Below are 15,308 nucleotides of genomic sequence, written 5' to 3' on the forward strand. Positions count from 1 at the left end.
GGGTTGGGGGGGGTCAAATTAAATTAAACTTACCTGAAAAGAATTTGCCAAGTGAGAAAAGAAGACAATTGTTTGATTCGGGAGGTGGGATAAAAGTAAACTCCAGCACCTTTCATTTTCTTAAACTCCTTTATGGAGTTTTTTGTATAACATCTCCTGTCAGTATTTTTGTCCCCCGCTTGAAAAATGGGGGATATTAATTTGGGTCTGTTCGTCCGTCCGTCCGTCATTTCCAGAGATATTGCATATTTGATTTTGACAAATGGCAATTTTGAAAGAACATAGCCTTATGTTACTTAAAAAACCATAAGGGAATTGCAAGTTTAATTTTGAGTAATATAAATCAAATGTGTATTTTACTATTTTTCTTGAATTTTTTAAGTGCATCTGCACTTAAATGTGCAAAAACGAGGTGGCACTGCCTACGGCTGCCATGTTGCATGATGGGAATTTTTTTTATCATTTTTGAACAACATATTGTAAAGTCTAACTACCCACCAAATTTCATTAAAATATGACAACCTTCGATTTGGACAGTTCTGCATGTTTTTCTCGTGGACTGCCTCTTAAATAGTCACATTAAAAATTATGACAACAAAAATAGTTTCAAATTACTTCGCATAGTCAATTATTTGTCCTTTCTGCACTTAAAAAATATAATTTTTCTGGACTTTAAAATTTAGATAGCTATAAAATCATTTGAAAGTAATGACAATTTTCTGAATTTAAGCAGAATTGTTAAAATTAAGTTATATATTCAGAAAATGACATAAAAAGTGTGGGTCTGTGTTGTAGATATTACTAAAATAGTGCTAATTTAAAGCTTAAATTGTGCGATTTTTTTCAAGGACTTTCATGATTTATTTGATATATTTGCCAATCCTGATGATAGAATTCATAACAATTAATTTAATACTAGTATATAATTTAGGATCAGCATAGAACATTTCACTGCACAAAATTACTCTGTGTGCAGCCTGCGTGTAAAAAACGGAATCCAAACTTAACAATACTGAATACTTCAAAAGAGGAAAAATTCATCTTTTTCTTTAAAAAAAAATACAATTTAAAAAAACTTCGCCGAAATATGTCTGAAATATTGCCGACTTAAGCGTTAAACTAATAATCAATCCAAAAAAAAAACTGCCGCCAAAAAATATAGTTCCTCACTTAATGTTTTTTGTATGGAATTAAATCATTGGGTCTTAATTGAATATAGTTTAATAAGCATTATAGAAATCAAATTTATTGTAAGAACTAAATTATTATGTTGATTTTTTTTAAAATAGAGGCCAAGACAAATGTCTGCTGAAAGCTGAGGAGCGAACTTCGTTAATTAAAAAATTTTGTTTGTGCTTTCACATTGATAGATTGTACGATACAGTGGAGCCTCATTTATTTGGACGCTTTGGTTCCTTGTTAATTTGTCCGGATATGTGAAGCGTTCGGATACCTGAATCACCAGTTAAAGAAAACAATATTTAAAAATTCCGTCCCGATGAAAAATCGTCTGGATACTGAAGCATCCGGATATCTGAAGGTCCACTGTATATACATTCAATGCATATGTTCATTCCTACTTCCAAATAATTCATATTATACAAATACACTTTCTCTTTGTGTACATGTTTATTTCCACAAGCTGAAAAAATATGTAACATTCAGGTATTAATATGAATCTTCACTGTGAAAGCCTTATGTACAAAGGAGTAAAAAGGGGGAGGGGATGAATGAGGGTAAAAGAAATAGTAAAGTGGGGAAACAGTATTCAGTATTTTAACTTATTTGTAAATTTGTATATTAATTATGAAAAATAAATACATTATAGCACATACAAATAATTTTCCAGTATTTTACATATTCTGAAAATTTACAGTTTCTTAAAAGTATAGCTTTTTCAACTAATATTTTATCTACACTTTTTTTTCTAGCATTGAGATACTTAATTTAGGCATATTTTTAAATTTACTGGCCAAAAAAAATGTTTAACACTAAGTATCATTATATTGTGTAATATTAACATGTTTTATTTCTTGAATTTCCCTAACAGTATATCTAAAAAAATTATTTAAATGATGTTGAGTTGTGCTTTAAAATATTTATGACGACAACAGCAACAACCACGGCTTGTGAGACAGTAAAAAAAATCAATATGTTACGAACACTTTAAAATTTTCTCGACGGTGTATAAATATACACAAGCGAAATACAGTACACTCTGTCGGTCCCATTTTGATTAAAACAGTAAGCAGTATGAGCGTCTTTAGACGCATATATAGAGGACTTTTTTATGTCGTGTTGTAAACATTCATGTTTCTATTTTCTACTTGTTTCATTTTTTTCAGATTCATAATGGAGAAAAAGAAAAACTGCTTTTCTAGATGTTACATAACATGGGAAGCTTTCTTGGAAAAGATATTTGGAAAACTGGGCTCAATCATTTCCAGAAGACCAAAATTAATTATGACAATTTGCATTTTTTTTAACGTGGCCATTGCCTTTGGACTATTTAACATAAAAATAGACAATGACGTTGAAAGTCTATATACACCGATGAACAGCAAGTCGATGAAAGACAGAATGACTATACGTGAGCTTTTTGGAACAGCGACAAATGATTATTTTCAAACCTATCAGCTAACCGATTTTGGGCGATATGGAGCTATTGCAATAATTTCCAGAAATAAAAGCAACATCATGGACCAAGCGTATGTCAAAGAAATAAATGAAATTGACAGTTTCATAAGAACTTTTATTGACATTGTGGACGCAAGTGGAAAAGTTTATTATTATGAAGACATATGCGCTCATTTTTCCTCCCGTTGCGTAGTGCCAGGAAGCATTATTCTAAATAAAACATTTCAACAGAGTTTCATTGACAAGAATGTTTCATATCCCTATTACAATGATGAACTTTTATCACCATTGTTTGCTGAAGCAACATCTGAAAATGGGAAATTGATCTCGACAATCGGGGTGAAGTTGACGTACTACTTAGACCAAAAGAATTCATCAGTATTAGCTTTGTCAAAGCTATGGGAGGAAGCTTTCGTGTCAAAACTTCTCTCTTTTCAAACAAATTTAACGGATATAGCATTCTCCCATTCTGACTCTCTTGGTTCTGAATTGAATAAAAATACAAATAATGACATAAAGTTTTTTGCAGTAACATTCACTCTTATGATGACATACGCATCTCTTTCGTCTCTAACAACCAACTGCAACAATGTAGCCAATCGAGGAAATTTAGGAATTGCTGGGATTCTTGCTCCTACATTAGCTATTGCTTCCTTCTTTGGATTTGTAAGTGCAATTGGTGTCGAGTTCACGAACATCGTTGGTGTTATGCCTTTCCTTGTTGTTGGTAAGCTTTTGTTGACTTTCTTTTATATAAAAAATTCTGGGTTTACATACTGATATCCTCGAAAAAATGCCATTGGCTCTACATAAATCTATACGATAGAAAATATGAATATAACTTCTGATTTATTCAACACAAAACAATCATAGAACAAAGTCAGCTAAAAACAAACAGATTTAACAATATCTAAACATTTCCTGAAATAAATTATTTTAACAGTATTTTTTGATAACTCTAATTCTGAAAAATTATATAATGATATTTTTTTTTTTGCTTTTTAACAATATTTTTCTTAGGAATTGGCATTGATGACATGTTTATTCTCATGTCGGGGATTGCTGATGCTCCTTCTTTATCTTCAAAATCTTCCATAGAAGACAGAATGGTCTTTATGATGCAGAAAAGCGGAATAGCCATTACAATTACATCATTAACTGACCTTCTTGCATTTGCTATAGGGGCGTCATCTGTTTTTAAAAGCATTAGGAACTTTTGTATATATACAGGTATATATTTGCTATCTAACATAAATCCACGATTTACCTACACGGATTTATTTTTTTAGTTAGTTTTATTATTTAATTATTTCTTTACAGGTGTCGCCATATTCTTCTGCTATTTAAACCAACTATTCTTCTTCTGTCCAGCCGTCAGAATCAATGAAGAAAGGACGAAAGAAAAACGCCATTACTGCTTTTCCTGGAAAAAAGTCGAACCAGAAAATTATTACATTGGGGATACAAAATGTTTTATACGTTGTATAGCAGGGCATCTCCCCGAGTCAAGAATTGATGTTAAAGGTCCTATGGAAAAATATCCAAAGAAATTCATACTTTTTATTTTACAAAATATTTGGGGCAAGGTTATTGTAACAGTTTATTTTTAACATACTTGGAATCTTCAATTTACGGTTGTGTCAATCTTGAACAAGGTCTTCAGTTGTTTAATCTAGCTTCTAAAGATTCCTACTTTTACAAGTATAGTTCCTGGGATGATGTTTATTACACAAGAGATCCAGTAGTAATGATTTGTCTTACAAGCGAACAAAATTATGCCTTAAATTCTACACAATATGCTATTAGGAATCTTTTAACGGCTATTAAAAGCGATCAAACTATTGAAAACAGTTTTGAAATAAATTGGATCGAGGCATACAAAAACACACATCTATATGACGACTCATCTGAGGGAAATTTCATTACAGGTTTAAAGCAATTTTTACTGATAAATTCTGAATTCAGAAATGATATTGTATTTGATGATACGAGTGCTAAAATAAAATATTCGCGCTTCTATTTGAAGTCCATAGATATAAGAACTTCCACTGAGCAAGGGGATTTTATGCTGAAGATGAGAAAATATGCGGATAAAAGTCCAGTACCATGTTTGATTTATACTCCGGCTTTCATTTTCTTTGAACAGTATGTACAGATTCTTCCAAGTACTCTGCAAACTATTGGAATTGCAATTGCAGTTATGCTCGTTGTCACTTTTGTTTTTATGCCAGATTTTCGTGTTGTTTTCATCATTTGTTTAACTCTTGTTAGTATTCTTGCTGGTATATTTGGATTTATGCATTACTGGGATCTTACGCTCAGCTCAATAACCATGATTCATTTGGTAATGAGTGTTGGTTTTTCAGTGGACTTTAGTGTACATGTATGTCATGCATTTATTAGTGTCGTTGGAGATGGCAGACAAGAGGTCTTGATTAATGCTTTAGACAGATCTGGCGGACCAATTGTTAACGCGGCTTTTTCTTCTTTATTAGGGATATTCATGTTGGCTTTTTCAGCAAGCTACATTTTCATTTCGTTTGGCAAACTCATGTTTCTCGTGATTGGGTTTGGTCTACTTCATGCCGCCTTCTTTTTACCATTGTTATTGTATTGGATTTCTCCATGTTTGAGAAAAGATGAACATGCTAAAGTAAGTAGTTCGAATGGAAACGCAAATGTTGAAATACATTCTGTGGGAATGTCTAAAGTAAATAAAGGAAATACCCACGAGAAAGTCCCCGGTACTTTTACAGATTTGCATACCCCAAAATATTGAAAATGAACAATTCCAAAAAAATGTTGCGTACAACAGTGAATTATGATCACTTTAATACAATAGCAAAACATATATTGATTTATTACATAACATCGTTTTAATTACGTTTATGAAAAAAAGAGATAAGTAAGTTTATATAAAAACACACTGACTAAAGAGGAATATTTTGATTATTTTTGACTTTGCTATAAGATTACACAAAGAAGACGACAAAAAACGCGGAAATGTCAAAGAGGTCCTAAGGATGGGGTCTTTAAAAAATTACCATTGTCTTTTAAGGCTATGGAATATTGAAATGTGTAACTTTAATTTTTGCATTAGATGGGTAGATATTTTAAAATTTGCTTTTTTATTTCTCGATTTGCACGCTTTTTATGTAGCAGTAAGACAAAATTATTTCAAACATTGAAATTTATGCATGTGATTAATTGAATTCATTTTTTTTGTTATATAGATAAATAAATATATTTTTGCATATGACAAAGTAAGGTTGATGGATTTTCCATGAGCAAAACTTTTTCTTTGTAAAAATAAATGTCTCTTGGTTCTCTCCCAGTAATTATCACAGAAACCTTGCCTCTACACATAACATTTAATTTTAAAGAAATCAAAACGTGTCAACAATTTTTAATTTAATTTTATGATTTTGTAGTATAAACTTTTCTTTTTAACTAAGAATTGTAATTTATAATCAGGATTTGTTTTTTTACTTTTTTGGATATATACATTTATTACCATATATGAACCATAATATACTTTTTTCCTTGTTGTATATGAGTTTATCATCATTATCATATTATATTATATTACATCTATCTAGAATTATCCTTTAATTTATATCTTGAGGACAGTCCAAGACTGCATGTAGTTTTATTAAAAAAATTGTAGAATTAGCACGTCAAAAAATGAATATTAGTAGTTAAGATTAAGAAAAGAAGTGTGTTTGACACATAAAATATTCTGAATACATACGTATATACATATTGCTTTTAATTCGTCATATTGTACCGTCGCATTTCACTTAAAAGACATGGATTGATTTCATTTTTATGATAATAAAATTTTATAAATGATCAAAATAAAGGTTGCTTTCGTTTTTACATGGCTATTTGAAAATATGGTCATAGAACTGAAAACATTTTCTTATCAAGAATGGTCATCGTCTTTCTTATTCTACTTATCTTCGTAGTCACGGGAGGGCAGGTTTTCACAAAAAAGTACATTGAATTCTCATGGGTTCTTATATTGTCCTTTTATCAGTTGTTTTTGTTAATATATTGAGCAATTTAAAATATTAACTTAAGAAATTCAATGCATTGTCTGATTTGACATTCACTTTGTTATAGAGCTCGTTCAAATAAGTTTAAATGTTGAAAAATATTCATACCTTGACTCGATAAATTTCAATAAACTTAAGCTATCCAGTTCATCTTGTCTATGTTTTTTTTTCAGGTAAGAATTTTTATTTAGCTTCCTCTTCCCTATCGAAAACGGTACTGCGTTCCCGTCTGCTTCTCGCTTTTGAGTCTTCCAGTTTATTTAAAATGCTATGGCATATTTTCAAAAATGTTTCTAATCCAAGTCATGCTCCCGCTTATTAAGGATTTCAAAAATATCCTATGAAGTAAGATTTTTTCTCAGATTCTTTTTTTATTTTTTAATAACATTATTTGAAAGGATAGTATGTTGTTAGGTAAAATTGGAGCACTCTTTTCTAATACATTTACAAGTTGTCTAACCAATACTTTTTCACTGGTTAACATATTACATTGTTATACCTTTAAAAATTGTTCCTATACAAATCTATACGCAAAAAAAGTCCAACATATCTAATGTTTTGCTGAGCGGGCATAAAAAATCGATGTTGGACCGCTGAGTGAGATGTTGGACCGGTCGATGAGATGTTTGACCGCTTACGTCTCAGAATGGGCGGAGCTTAATCTCATTTTCATTCGTTGGTGTTAAACAGTGACGAATCTAAGGTTAAATCACGGAATACAGTTTAAAATACATGTATGTAGAAAAAAAAATTAAAATGAAATGTATAACAAAACATTTATTGACGGAGTTCTCGGGCAAAATGCGTTTTGTCGACCCTCGAACCAAACCTTCTGCCTTCGGCCTAAGGGCCTCAGGCAGACAGTTTTGGTTCTTGGGTCCGACAAAACGCATGTTGCCCTCGAACTCAGTCAATAAATGTATAATATACAATATTTACTCGATATAGACAAATAGCAGGAGTGAGTGGTCGATAGAAGATTTGCATTTGTTATTCATTTTCAAACTGAAATACAAAAGCAATCAAGCAATCATGGGTCTCGCTTCCATATTTCTGAAATAGCGTAAGATTTTCATGGCAGCACATTGAGAAGAATGCTACCTCGTAGGTTGAAACCCATCTTCGACAAACATTAGTCGATAGATTTTCATTGTTCATTTGCTCCCCACGAGATTATTTGTTGATAAGGATCGCTCAACTCCCATGGCACCTGATCCTACATCTGACGTTTCGTGATTGGTCGTATTTGCTCTGATCCCAGTTTTTAATATTTTCGTGGACTTATGAACTTTAATACTGTCGTTAATTTCAGGTTTCATACATGAAGCAATTGTGTAATTGTGTATATGGAGGTAACGAACAGTATCCAAGCACAAAACTTAATTAAGCAATACACATCAGAAGCAGGGAAAACACGGATCCCTAAAACTTCATAGATGGGATCAGGTACCATGGATGAGTTCCCTGGCGACCGGTCATATCCGCCGTGTGTTTCATATTATAATCTGGAAATATCGGAAAATCCGTCCAAACTTCAGTGTGTAAAGAATTGTCTTACAATTTAGCAAAAATCTCCAGTCAGTATTTGAATTAATGATAGATTGTACTTGCTGGAAAGGACATTGTATCGACAATAGAACTTACAAGATGCTGCTTTAAATGCGACTGTAGATATTCATGTTTCATCGACTTGTTTGACAATAACTTACCTCGTTTAAGAAATTGTTCATATGTAGAGAATGCTCTTTCATATCGAATCAACATTGAGAGATTTAAATCCTCTATGCAGGTGATGTTATTACAGTGAAAACTTTCTAATCCGACACCTGAATAATCCGATACACTGTTCTGATGTTAAATTTCTTTCCCAGTTTAGAATTTTCATTGTTTTTAACACTGTCCAATCCGACACCCTGTCTATTCCGACACAAAATCTGTCTCCAAGTGCATGTCGGATTAGACAGGTTTCACTGTATAATGCTACATACTTAGGGGAAGTGATGATTGAAAGGTTCAAGTAATCACGTTTATCATAAAGTCTTTTTTATATCATCATTAACATCTTTTTTATAGTACGGTATACAAATATGGAACAAATGTGTCAGACAATGTGGAGTCTTATTTCAAACTAACCGGGATATATCTAGTGGACATGTCATTGGAAATAACCATTGCTAATTAACAATACGTCGTCGATATATCTTAATGACGAGTTGAAGGCCACAGTAGATGTTTTCTTCTTGTCAAGTGTAAGATTTTAAACAAAACCTGCTTCATACAAATACAGAAAATATGCCCGATAATAACGGGGAGCAATTACATGTAGTACATATCGGAATTTCAAAATATTGTTGGAAAACCTGGTGTCCAAAAACTACATACTAGATATATTCAGTTACAAACCTAAACATCTTTTTTACAACTTCAATGTACTTGTTTGCACCATCAGCATGTTTTTAACAGAATAATTTGGCAAATGACCATTGACAAGATAAGTGAATTTACGAGTTGTATTTTTATTGAAAAAGCAGCTTTCAATGATATCAGAGATCTGGACTTTATTTTATCATGGGGAATAGATGTAGATAAAGTTGAAAAGCGTAAGTTTTAATGTTGTTGATATAGTATATAATTTGATATTTTAAATTTTTCAAATGTTTTTAATTGACCGTTTGTAATGAAAACAAATTACAAGACGGCAATTTGATGAAATTTATTAAAACCTTACACACTGCAGATGGTCTGTACAGAAATTAAATATTAGTGATTCAGCCCCTGCCATATTTGTATACCCGTGAATTCAAAGATACATAACTCTTAATTAAATATTTCGTCAAAATTAACACTCGTCCATTTTCCTAAACAAAAAAATTATCAATTTTGCAACTCGTCAATATAACCACTTTTACAGTATCTTTGTAAGGATTTTATGAAGGAATGCATGCAATATATACATTGTAATTCAGATTCATTTGGCTGTTGGGAATAGTAAAAATATTCAAAACTGACACATGATTTTAAAGAATTTCCTTTTTAGAAAGGGAGTTAGCGGTATAAGTTAGATAATCACTTGCAGATTCTTATTCCAGTTCCTCTAAAATAAAATTTAAATAATGAAATTTATATGTACAAATACATAGTTGTTGGCTGCTATGTAAGCAGGGACCAGTTCATACTGGATCTATCTTTTTTCACTTCTGAAATTTTGAACACAGAAGGATAGATGGTTAACAGTATTACGGCATATACTGGCTTTACATCACAAATGTTGTTCCAGATTTTCATGAAAAAAGTGTAACCAAACAATCCTGGCTCCAAGACCATAAACTGAGAACAGACTAAAGTCAAAATTAAGATTTTTGATATCTTGAGTACCATTTAATATATTTCCTGAAAAATTTGCAGCTCTGTATATAATTTAAATTCAAACATAAGGAGAAAAATTTGTTTCATTATCAAAATTATTGCAAAAGTTATATTGTTTTGAAGTTTTGAATTACGTCTGTTCTCAGTTTATGGTCTTGAAGCCTGGTTAACGGAATTTTGAAATATATTTCACATCGCTTTCTATGAGTATTTATGATTTGTTACAATAAGAAAATATATGAATAGAAAAGAAAAGTTAATAATGATGATAATAAAAATAACCGTAAAATGAAATTACATATTTTCCAATTTATATTCTCGAGATTATTTATTGATAATCACACAATTAACGCGAACTTTACATATTCTTTTTAATTCAATTTAATAGAATAAATTAATTGCATAAGTATAATTAATAACACATATGATAAAAGGTATATCTTATCTTAAAGCAATTTAATATGAGCTGCATTTTTGAAAATTTTATTTTACTGTTAAAATATGTTATTGACAAATTTGAATGTAACTTAAACCTTTATGATCAATTAGACTAAAATAAAGCAGAAGAAAGACTTTCTATATACAATCCAATATACAGTTTTACAAGAAATCATTATTGTACAGGACAACAATAATGTGATTTTGATTCAATCGAAGCTTATACATGTTATGAATAGTTCTTCCATGGCAAATATGAACAACAGAACTTTATTAACTTCATCTTCTGCTGTCATTGAAATAGTGATAGAATTTTGCAACAAAAGATTCCGACACCAAAGTTGCAGCTCATATTGCTTTAAATGATTGACAATGAATGAATCTAGTTCAAGTTGTGTCCTGAAATTTTGCGTTTTAATTTTATTTCATATCAAAAATTCAAATGCATCTAGTGAGCGGCTAACTAACAAAAACAGTTTAAATGAAATTAAATGTCATGAACACTATCTAAATTTATGGGTTTTTTTTAATTATATAGGGTAGGAGTAAAATTAAAAGTTAGTTTGGATGTTTGATAAAAGTAAGTTAAATAAGGCGTTTGGTACAGGTTTCGGTTATCACCTAATTTTAGTTGTCTGTTTGATTTTAATTACATCGTAGTTTCGCTATTTGTTTGTTTGTCGCTATGACTTATGATCATATTTGATTTCTTTATTTTTATATATTTAATATGCGTACCAGGGGTATCTACATCCATCTACTGTCGTGTCTTCCTCTGAAAGGGTTGAAAATATAAAAAGTGTAAGTTTGGTTCTGCAAAGAAATACATTAATAAACATGTCAAACGTAAAGGCTCCGACTTAAGCTATGTGCGCTGAAAGCTTGGTGGAAAATTGCTAATTCGTGTTTAAAAGCAATAACAATTTTTGCGAAAATGTTCATGAAATTCTGTTTTTCAAACTTCCTTAACGCCCCCATACATTTGAATAGAAACTGATTGGTTTGACAAGTAGTGGGTAGCACCATACGCACTGTATATAAATGTCTCTTATCCTTGATTTAAATCATAGTCTTCAGGAAAAAAGTCTCTCATGTAAGACATTTGCATAAATTTACGCATTCAAAGTATTCCATGAAAACAGTGTATGTATCTTACGAATGATTAAGGACTGACAAATATATTTTTTTAATTTCAGTCATTGGAAATGGATGAAGAGGACTCAATTGCGATCGTTGGTGTAGGATGCACTTTTCCTGGGGCTGAAAACCTTGAAGCCTTCTGGCGTGTTTTGGAAAATGGGGAGGATCACGTACAGGACATCCCGAAAGACAGGTTCAATGTAGAAGCATTCTATGATGCGGACCCAAATGCTCCAGGAAAAACATACATACGAAAAGCTGGCTTCATAAAGGAGTAAGTAAAACACAATGGTTTTAAATACACTTGTAATTATCGATATTTATATTTATTATGCTGAGATGAAATACTAGTTCTATAAAAAAAATCTCGAAATTTATACCAATCAAAATAGAGGTTTTCCACTCTGTTTTAGCTTATAAATATAAATGATCTAGTTATATTCCAAGTTTATTTAGAAACAAATTGCGTTGTCTTTCCGTCTGTCTGTCCTCCGTCCGTTTATACTCTTTTTTCACATTTTCAACTTTTTCTCAAAAACCATTGTGCCAATTTTTACCAAACTTGGTATAAAACGCCAATTAGTAAAAGGAGTCCAAATATTCAAAATAAGGTACTAAGTCCTCTTTAAAGGAAAAATTAACCAAAAACTGCAAAAATAGGTGGGGTCAGATCCATTTGGCTCCAAAAGCTGAAACCTGTGTTGAAGCTTTCTGAGGTAGTGTAAATTCTAAACTCGTCAATTTACTGACCCATGGGATTGGATTGGGACACGAAATAAAAGTTAATTCTTACCTGAAATATATACAATCTACATGTATGTATAACTGGAACCCATCCCAGCATTAAATAAGTCAACGAATATTCATTTCTCATATAATGTATTTACCGACAATAATTGGCTCTGAAATTTATATAAAACATACAATAGCACTGCAATGGTAGAATAAAATATAATAGTAGAAATACATAAGAATCATCATACAAATAGTGTCATAAATGAATACCTGGTATTTCCCACTTTGGAATTTTATATGCTTTATATGTATAAAGGGAAATAACTAAAATTTCTTTTCACAATCATGAACAGTTATCTTTCTTATATAGCCAAAATAACAAAAAAGTATGCATACCAGTTAATGAAACCAATGCAGATGCATGTAAGAAAGATAAAGTACTTTAGAGTACGCTAGTAAAATTTAAGTATTTGATGCAATTAAACGGCTATTTTGTATGAGTTTTCTACATTAGATTAATATAATAAATATATATATTTGAAGTAAAATGTGTATGTTTCCTTATTTTATAAGTTATTTTAATTTTAGATTTCAGGTTACGGTTTATTGTTTGATCCTGATCCCGATCTAATTTAACGTGAAATGTTTAACTGTTAATGAAAAAAAATTAAAGAAAAAGGTTCACTTTTGCCTCATTTGGCCTTATGAATTTCTGAAAAACTGAAATTGCATAGTTTTAGTTAACAATGCATTAAATATCAGATAGATCTCCGGTGACTGCGTATCTATCAAAAATGACGTCATTTTCTGTCTAGTCAATGCATTATGACGTCACGAAATGCGTCAATTTCCTCATATTCTGAAGTGTACAAAAACGGCCAATTTTTAAAGCTATTTTTTGATATTTCATATAGAGCGCAACCTCTGATCTAAAATATGCAACTAGTAAATGATAGAACTGTTTCTGAGAATTAATGGACATGTTTTATTTTTTAGATCAGAGAGTGCGCTCATATTATTGTTTTCATTGAAAGTACTCAATAATACCTGTTTACCTAAAAATTCAAGTACATTGCAATTTCATAAAGCCAGATCTCCAAGACCTGGACTTTGAGGAGAAAAATTTTAATAGGGTATGAAAGCACCAAGTTTCTACTATATTTTAATGCTTCAAATAGAAAATCAAGTGCTAATCAATCAATAGGTATATCTACAGGGCCATTTTATGCGTAAAGTGAACCGACTTCTTTTACGTAATGCAATTAATTTTATTTTGATTAATAAAATTTAATTGAAATTAATTAGTCTGAAAGAAAATAGTAATCGAGATCAGGGGTTTAATAACATTTAGTGGATTGAATCATGAATGTTGCTTTCTTGTCAAAATATCTCAAAAAAAAAAAAAAAGAAACAAACAAACAAACATTTGAGACAAATATTGCAATATTATTTTATAATACTGTTCAATCTATTTGTATATACATAAATAAACATTCTAATTATATCAAAATACACAATTCTTCTAGCGTACTCCGAAGAACTCTATATATCGTACACTAGCGTACCCTGTTTAGTAGTACCAATAAATAATATATTTAATAAAACAGTGTAAGCAGGGTATTATTAACAAATAATTTAATTTTAGTAGTAACATGTCATTTCATTGGGTAAAAGATTTTATCTGTTTAGTTTAACATAACTTGCATACGTCACAATGAGTTATGTTAAAAACGTATTACTCCGCTTGATGTTAAATTTAAAATATGGTAAATTTGAAGCCCTTTTCCGGATAAAAAATTTTCTCATTGTCTGAGCTGAAATTAAATTATAAGGAAAGAAGCTTATTTCAACTTATGTCATACGATATACATTAACTTGGGGCATTAACAGAACATATAAGAAAAGTTGAAATAAGCTTCATTCCTTAACTAATGGTAACAGATATAAACATCGATTCCAACGAAAATTTGTTGGGTTTTTTTTACAGTTCGTAGAATTTTGTCTAAACTTTTTTGTTAATTTCATATTATGTCCAATTTGGTACACGTATTTTAACAATAAATTCGAATAAATGAGTAAAAAAATAAAATAAATTTTCATATTTATAAAATTGACAAAGATTTATAACAGCAAAAATTGGATCACGGAGCAAAGTCAAAATTGAGTAATTTATTAATTTTCACTTTACAGTATCTATAGCCATACTTCTAATAAATGGAGCTAAAACGAAATAAAATATGTACTTTATTGCTTTATAACAAAAGATGCTATCAGGTAATATAATATATCGCTCCGTTTAACGAGGCCCGATCTACTTGATCTGCGCATACGTTTTAACGCAGCGTCGACTCAGGCACGTCACAATACCCTTGACTGCCGTCACAATTGAACATAATAACGTCACAATTAAAATGACGTCAAATTGCGCTAAACTGTTTCACTGATCTTGCTTACCTGGTAGCTCTATATAGAATATGCATTGAAAGCTGGCATTTCTATTTTTTTTTTTTAATATTTAGATTAATTAACAACTTTGGGACCTTAATAATTTTGAGGGATACATTTTTTGGTACAGATTTATTAATTTTATCCTGTTTTATTTCTATTTGTGAGTTTAAAAAAACAAACGCTGCAACTAAAAGTAAACGATTTTAGTCTTTCTCTTTGAACATATTAAAATGTTTATACACACTCTTTTTATTGCGGGCTTAAATATGCATGGATTATCTTCAGTTTTAAAAAATAAAATAAGTCTATAAATCATTTAAATTGAACCCCCAAAATATTTAATTTTTCTATATATTACATAATATTAGTAAAAATCGCAATTTTGTCGCCTTTACCCCCCCCCCCCCCCCCCCGCCCCCTATTTACCACGTAAAACAAAGTCGCGTGTTAAGAGAAAAATAAAGCATGGCGAGAAAATAATTTCAT

The 15,308-nt window shown here is 30.8% G+C and overlaps 1 pseudogene; it reads left to right on the plus strand.

The window, feature by feature from the left end:
- The first annotated feature begins 2,395 nt into the window (after positions 1-2,395).
- On the plus strand, positions 2,396-5,833 carry LOC134272399 (patched domain-containing protein 3-like; annotated as a pseudogene).
- The last annotated feature ends 9,475 nt before the right edge of the window (positions 5,834-15,308 follow it).

This window comes from Saccostrea cucullata, unplaced genomic scaffold (genome assembly GCF_032062105.1).
Source record: "Saccostrea cucullata isolate Sc308-1 unplaced genomic scaffold, CSIRO_AGI_Scuc_v1 ctg322, whole genome shotgun sequence".
NCBI lineage: Eukaryota > Metazoa > Mollusca > Bivalvia > Ostreida > Ostreidae > Saccostrea > Saccostrea cuccullata.